This window comes from Camellia sinensis, chromosome 9 (genome assembly GCF_055761805.1).
Source record: "Camellia sinensis isolate YWXY chromosome 9, ASM5576180v1, whole genome shotgun sequence".
Classification (NCBI taxonomy): Eukaryota; Viridiplantae; Streptophyta; class Magnoliopsida; order Ericales; family Theaceae; genus Camellia; species Camellia sinensis.
The window spans coordinates 60,984,129-60,991,855 of record NC_138969.1 but is presented as its reverse complement, the minus strand read 5'-3'; the positions used below and the strand labels follow the sequence as shown (position 1 = coordinate 60,991,855).

The 7,727-nt window shown below is 35.1% G+C and overlaps 1 long non-coding RNA gene across 1 annotated transcript; it reads left to right on the top strand.

Annotated features, from left to right (window-relative positions):
• The first annotated feature begins 3,393 nt into the window (after window positions 1-3,393).
• On the top strand, window positions 3,394-5,456 carry LOC145799105 (uncharacterized). The gene is made up of 4 exons (XR_014341112.1): window positions 3,394-3,587; window positions 3,850-4,239; window positions 4,315-4,419; window positions 5,019-5,456. It is a non-coding gene; the product is annotated as an uncharacterized LOC145799105 (long non-coding RNA).
• Window positions 5,457-7,727: the final 2,271 nt, after the last annotated feature.

The window sequence follows — 7,727 nt, the reverse complement described above, 5'->3', positions numbered from 1 at the left end:
GGAAAGGAAAAAGAGGACAACGAGGAGGATCATAATTGGAGGAAGAGGAGTATTTTCTTTGAGCTTCCATATTGGGAGCATAATTTGATTCGCCACAATCTTTATGTAATGCACATTGAGAAGAACGTGTATGATAATGTACTGTGGACGATATTAAATGTTGATGGGAAAGGAAAGGATAATTTAAATGCTCGTCGAGACTTGCAAGATATGGGAATTCGAAAGGCATTACATCCTAAAAAAGGGGTTGGGAACAGGTATTATTTGCCGCCTGCATGTTTTGCTATGAACAATAGAGAGAGAGGTTTGTTTTGTACACTCCTGAAGAATATCAAAGTTCCAGATGGGTATGCATCCAATATTTCTCGTTGTGTTAACCTCAAACAACATAGCATATCTGGACTGAAAAGTCATGACAACCATATATTGATGCAACAAATACTTCCAATAGTAGTGAGAAATTTGTTACCGAAGAAAGTTGTTGAACCATTGATTGAGTTAAGCAATTTCTTCAGGCAGTTGTGCTCCAAAACTCTAGAGCCAGATGGGTTAGATCGTCTTCAATCCCAAATTGCTCTTACACTTTGCCATCTTGAGAGAATTTTTCCTCCATCATTTTTCGATATAATGGAGCACTTGCCTATTCACCTAGCAGAGGAGGCCAAGATTGCCGGTCCAATGCAATATCGCTGGATGTACTTTATAGAAAGGTGTGCAATTCTACTCCAATTTACAGTTGTATTCATTTATTTGTTTATAATTGAAAGTCGTGTGCATTTGTTTGTTTATAGGTATCTTATGACACTTAAGTCATATATGCGTAATCGAAGTCATCCAGAAGGTTCAATTGCAGAAGGATACTTAGTTGAAGAGTGTATGACCTTTTGCTCAAGGTACTTGGATGATGTCGAGTCAAAATTGAATCGACCAATAAGGAATTACGATGTTAGCGACAATCCTAGGATATTATTGGGCCATGCTTTAGGAAAAGGAAAAGGGTTTGCGCTTGATAACACATAATGGGTACAAGCTCATCGGTATGTGTTATTTAACACTGCTGCGGTTGTTCCATATCGAGAGTAAGATACAATCTTTGTTCCAAAATTTTATTGATACCATTAATAAGTATCTTGCATTTTATAAGTACTTTAAATGTATAGGGAACATCGTGATTTTATTAAGCGGTCACATCGTCGTCTTAAAGATTTTGATGTGGATCACCGTCACAATGATGAGTTTCCCAGATGGTTTAATTCTCATATAAGTACTAATAACTTACATGTTTCTAATTTTCAATTCTCATGTTTTCAATTTTTAATTCTCTGTTAGTTGGTGTTTAATTTTGTTGACTTTTTAAAAATAGGTTGAAGAGCTTCTAGCTATTGAAAATGCTGTGTTGTCAGATGAGATTAAAAATTTGGCATTGGGACCTAGTAAAAAGGCCACGAGATTCAGTGGGTATATAATTACTGGTACTAGGTATCATACGAGGAGTCGTGAGTGGAGAAGAAAAACTCAAAATAGTGGGGTTATGGTGAAAGCAAAGACTTGTAGCTATACAAGTACCAGAGACATGAATCCCGTGGAAGGTGAAGTAGCATACTATGGATATGTGACAGATATTACTGAATTGTATTACTCATACGACCGTAGATATGTGCTATTCATGTGCGACTGGATTGACAACAACAAAGGACTGAAGCAGGATGGGTTTGGTTTCACACTTGTTAATTTCAATCATTTGTTATGTACAAAGAAACAAAATAGCGACGAGCCATTCATCCTAGCATCTCAGGCACAACAAGTTTTCTATGTTAATGATCCTGTTGGAGCTGATTGGGATGTTGTAGTCAAGATGAAACCTAGAGACTTGTATGAGGTGTGTGGAGAACAACCAATTAATGATGGAGAACATCACAATGAAGTGGAAGGATTTGGCGACCAAGAGTTAGATACAACTTCGTTTGCTTGTGAAGAGGACATAAATTGGGTTAGAAAAGGTGAAGTTGGAACAACTATTGATGAAACTATTGGACCTCTTGGGATATCGACACAGATACAATCTGAAGATGATGAAGAAATGATATGATATTGTAATTTTGTTTCATATTCATTGTTACATTTGTGCTTTTAGCATGGATATTCATGTTAATGAAACCTTTCCTTTTAAAATGCGTCATTTGTTTTCTTTTCAATGTGATTGTCCTTGAGACATCCTTTTACGTCCTTGCGAATGATCATACTTGTTATATTAAGATTGTGTTTAAAATTTAAATTTCTAGAGAAATTTTTTTACTATTTTGGAAAATCTTAATGTAGTAGATTCTTTTGTGCCAAAAATGGTGTTGAACTGGTAACATTACAATATCATATTCTGTTAGATATTAAAATTCTATTGTTTATGTATTCACTATCGTATCTATTGTACTTTGTATTCATTGCTAACCCATAAAATTCTACACGTATGCTTGTGGTCTTCTGTAAACTAGCATGACAGATCGACGATGCTCTAGGCAGAGGCAACATTCAGCCTCTGCAAATTCTGAGAGTTCTTATAGTGGGAGTGCAGATGAGAGTTCAGACGAGAGTACACGCATCATACCTGATCCACCCATGTCATGGTATCCTCCAAGTAGCTTGCCTAGTGCATCATCGAGTACTGGTTCAACACATGACACTACTGCTGGTATGAATTATTTTATTCAATTGAATTACTCCATTAGATTTCTTTGTTAATGTTCTTTTTTCTTTTGATGTTTTACATTTCTTTTTTTTAAACTACTGCTGGTATGGTTTTATTTCATTTAGCATAGTTTATTTTTGCATTTCATTATTCCTTTCTCTACAGATGTAAGGATGAAGGAACTTGGGTTTGGGATGGTGGTTAGTATATGTCAGCAAAATCAGATGGAATTGGAGTCCAATTGATCACTTAATGTTTGTATGGCATTGAATGATTCTTTTTGCATTCTTTGTACTAATAATTTTTTAGTTTCTGAAAATTATTTGATGCTCTTTTTGGAAGGGAAATTTTTAGTATCTGCGTAGAAGATGATTTTCTCTTAGTGGGAGGAGGATCTTGGTCAGTCCATGTAACATTAAGAGCACGTGGTCAATGCACTTGTTTGGGGCTATAGTTGAGGGAGCAAATGGGAGTTGGGTATTGTGTTAGCATGAATTCTGTGTGCTGTATATAACTACATGTATTTGTTGTGTTCATAGGTGTATGTAGGAGATAGAAGCCAAATGTTTGCATATTAGAATCTTCAGTGCTGATAATACATCCTCCCCCTATTTTTTTCCTTTTCTATTTTTATTCCCATATATTGAGAGTAACCAAATGTACATTATTCTTTCAAGATGCCGATGAGTCAATTTTTATCATTCTGCATGGTAGTGATTGGAACCCAAGTGGTGGCATTTTACATATTGTGCCTAATGAGTTGAACCAAGTGGTTGACGGGTATACACCCTTGGCTTCTCGTTTGGGTGTTTTAGCTCGAGATGGGAACCTTATGCCCCTCACTTATAGAACTTGGAGCCATGTACCGAAGGAAAACAAAGAGAGAATTTGGAGAGAAGTAAAGGTAAAAGAATTATTGTATTTTACATATCAATTTTAACTGAATATTAACTCCTTTTACATATTGATATTGTGGTAGACACTCAATTTGTTGTTTTTCAATCCTGTGATCTTGAAAACAACTTGTAAGCCTATGATCTTGATTCTTGTCATTTAAATGTCTACAAGCCTGTGATCTTGTAAACAACTTTTGAAATATAAAGTTTCAGTCTTCAGTCATCTGGCATGGCACAATATATAGTCACAAAGTTGCCAATTATTTGCAGGTCAATACAGATGCCGATGAGTCAATGAAGAAATTTGTTTTGGCATCTGTTGGAAAAAAATGGAGAGAGTGGAAGGCTAGAGTTAAACAAATGGGGTATACGCCATTCGACAACGATGCTGATAGGTTAACTCATCGACCCGAAAGAGTACATGAGCATCAATGGCGAAGCTTAGTCTATTATTGGGGCACTCGGAAGGCACAAGTATCATTTAAATTGTTTATTGATCTCTATCGTAATCTCATAAGATGAGTTTGTTAAATTAATAAATTATCTTGTGTTTGTGTTCATATGTAACAGAAAAAAAGTACAAAAAACAAAGAAATTCAGAAGAAGAAGACATTAAATCACATAACTGGCAGAAAACCATTCTCAGTTGTTCGAGTAGAGGTATATAGTTTCTTTATATTTCAAATTGAAATTGTATATTTTGATTTTGTTACTTAATTTTAAGTGTAATTGTAGGAAACTAATAAGAAGAATGGAGTTCCTGCAACTTGCTTAGAGGTGTGGATGGCTGGGTACTCGAAGGATAACAAACCAAGTAATGATAAAGTTGCTGAGGTCATGGTATGTAGCACCATAATTATAATAATGCATTTTGCAGAACATTGATAGCTATGATTAGTTTGAGAAATCATTTCAAGTGCTCACTCTAGAGACTAAGTGGAGCTATGATTATGATATCAACCCAAGTAATTTTGATCTCTTATTGAATTAAAGACATAAATCTACTACTAACATATATATAAGGTAGTTGGTAATTATTTTTGGTTGGTGTATTTATTGATGAGGATGATAATGTGTGCTTTGCAATTGTTTAAATTTTACTGGTAGTTTGTTTGGTTTTAATCCGTAAATCACAAGCAACAATCCACTTACTCCAAACCAATCGGGCAAATATCACAATTCTGTAGAAGACTATATATACCTTTCCACATAGGCACACAAGTGTGAGTTGAATCATAGAGACTATGAACAGATTTGACGTAGAAACTACCTGATGAATAAAGTAGAAATCTAAACTTGAAGAGAGACAAAGTAGATAGTTAAATTTGATAGAGAGTTACCTTTAACAGTGCCTGCAAATTGGAAGTGAGAATTAACTAATTATGTCTTGCTCGTAGGCTGAATTTTATTGGTGATTAATTACTAATTAACAATTGTAGACACAAATGAAGGATCTTGGGGCGCAATCCAATGCTATAGATGAAGAAATTATCACACAGGTTCTAGGGCCTGAGCGACCTGGTCGTGTTCGAACATATGGATTGGGTCCTTCTCCGACAGATGCCTTTGGAGGCGGATATAGGTAATCGCAAGAACAAACTCGTATCATCCAAATGCAAGTCCAAGAGCAACTTAACCAATATAAAGCACAAATGGAGATGCAAATGAAAGAGATGATGGATGCTATGCTTAATCAACAGAAAGTACAAATGGAGATGAAAGGCACAATCCAAGCTCAACAAGCATGAATAGAGCAATTGGAGTCTCAACAGGCCATGGGTGGGCTTGTTGCACCAGCTGCTACACATGTGCATTCACAACAACAATCCCATGCATACACCTCATCATTTAATTGCCATCGTTCGTCCAAGGAAGTGAGTAAATAGTTAATTATGAAATTTTCATATGACATTTTATTCATGTTATTTGTTCTTACCAAATGCAGGTTCACATATCAAAGAAAGAAAAGAAGAAGAAGTAGATATGACAAACTCAGGTTCATTCTAAACCATTCTAGTTGGATTGCTTTCTCCTTCTCACTTATTTGTTGAATTTGAAAATATAAAGCATTGGAGAAGAGGGGAATTTTTAAAAGATTTTGATGAAAGGATTGGAGTAGTTTATATCAAATCTAGTTTTTTACTCAAATTTTGAATAAATTTTGATGAAAAATTGGTAAAGGGTTTTAGATGCTCAAACAGAAGTTCTATTTACAGAGGCACTTGCTGGATACGATGTCTTTTATTGATCCACTTCCCCCATTCAGAATGAAGCAGTGGCAAGTGATTGTTCTTTTGTTTTTTGATGCTCTCTCTGTTTCAAGAATTCCAGCACTTACTGCACATATGACAAGTCGCAGGACATTGCTTCATAAGGTGAGGTTACTACAACATTAAATTTGATTTAATTTTTTGGAATTTCATTTGGAATCCTAATGTGGAGCAAGCCAAGTCCTTCATGGAGATAAAGCTTAATTTTGTGATAATGTTTTAGGCATATGTTGACCATTATATTATTGTTGGTGCATTTAGATTGAGAAATGCCTTGTTTCTGGGTTACTTCGGATCTGTTATTATCTTGATTGTACAATTGGATCACAATGACTGCTGTATTGGCAAGTCTACTATTAGAAGTTAGAGACTCACTGTGCCCTAAACTATTTTTTTTTATAAGTGGTTAATAAAGATTAATGCTTATTCATTGTCTACCAGTTGTTTCAGGACCTTTTAGTTTTACTCTTTGGAAAAGGTAAATATTTATGCTATGGAGTTATTGTCTTATTTCCTAATCCTGATAATGTTTGTTGGGCTGAATGTTAAAGTCAAGTTCACATGTATATCTGATATTAGTTCATTTCATGTTATAATAATCCTGATCATGTTTGTTGGGCTGAATGTTAAAGTCAAGTTCACACGTGTATCTGATATTTGTTCATTTCATGTCATAATAATCATAAGTTGCTATATGAATTGGAATACCAGTTGAGTGATTGATGCATTCTCAAGGTTACAACTTGTTACCTTTTCATATTGTTAGGCTTGACAAAAGCTTTAATTAAATGTAACAAATTGACAGATTTATCCTGGAACCATAGTTGTCTCCCACTTCCGTTTATACCATTTATCCACTGTGAAGAAAGGAAGTAATCTCCTGTTGTTTTGTTGTCCCAAATGTACCTCTGCTTGCTATTAGACAATGATGAAAATTTGGGCATGCAATCATTTTGTTGCTCATAATGCTCTAAGATTTTTCTTTTCTTTCTTCTTCTTTTTATTTATTTTTTTTAATGATGGATAAATTGTCTAAGATGGTTGAATATCTATCATCCTGTCTCCTTGTTAACTTTTGGCAATGGCTGTTATGAAGCAGTGGTAGGCATGTCACTGAGGTTTTCTTTTGAAGGCGGCATACTGTCTGAATGTCTATCGTGGAACTGTAGACACTGGCTGCGGACTATAGTGTATTTTTATATAAGTACTTTAAGGTCCTACTCTGATTGATTTTGTATATCTAGTCTCAGTATTAGTTATGGTGATTTAGTATCAGACCTTCCTTTACCCTTTTTTGTCCACAAGCCAACATATGTTTCTGTAACTTGATCTACTATTTGGTTTAGGAAAACTTATAACTTGTCTTGACTATTTAATTTTGGGACTTATTCTCTGTTGTAAATGATGTTTTTCTGAGGTAATTCAGGACAATCAATCAAGCTTATGTTAGGTTCATATGCCCCTTTGATTCGGCCTTGATTGCTGGAGCAAAAGCCGTTCTGTTTCTGGAATTTTGGATGGTCCGAATCACCGGCCACCTTTATCAGCTTTGGATACATTGTTCGGATTCTTTTGCTGTAAATTGCTCAGGCATGACTACGCAACAAGATCATCGCTCTCTCAACCCTGGATTTATCCACACACACGGCCTTTTTGTGATTTTGTATGGGTCTCAAAAATGATAAATATAGTGTGCACAATATCATTTTTCAATGCTAGCAGTGTATATGATCTATTGTTATATCAATTGAAATTTAAATCTTTTCAGTGTTCTTGGGAACTGTTATAAGATTTCCCTATTCCTTGTGGGCTTGATTGGCTTCATTGTGACCTTTAAACAGAATGAGCTTATGAAAGCATTGCTTTGTTTGAGTGATA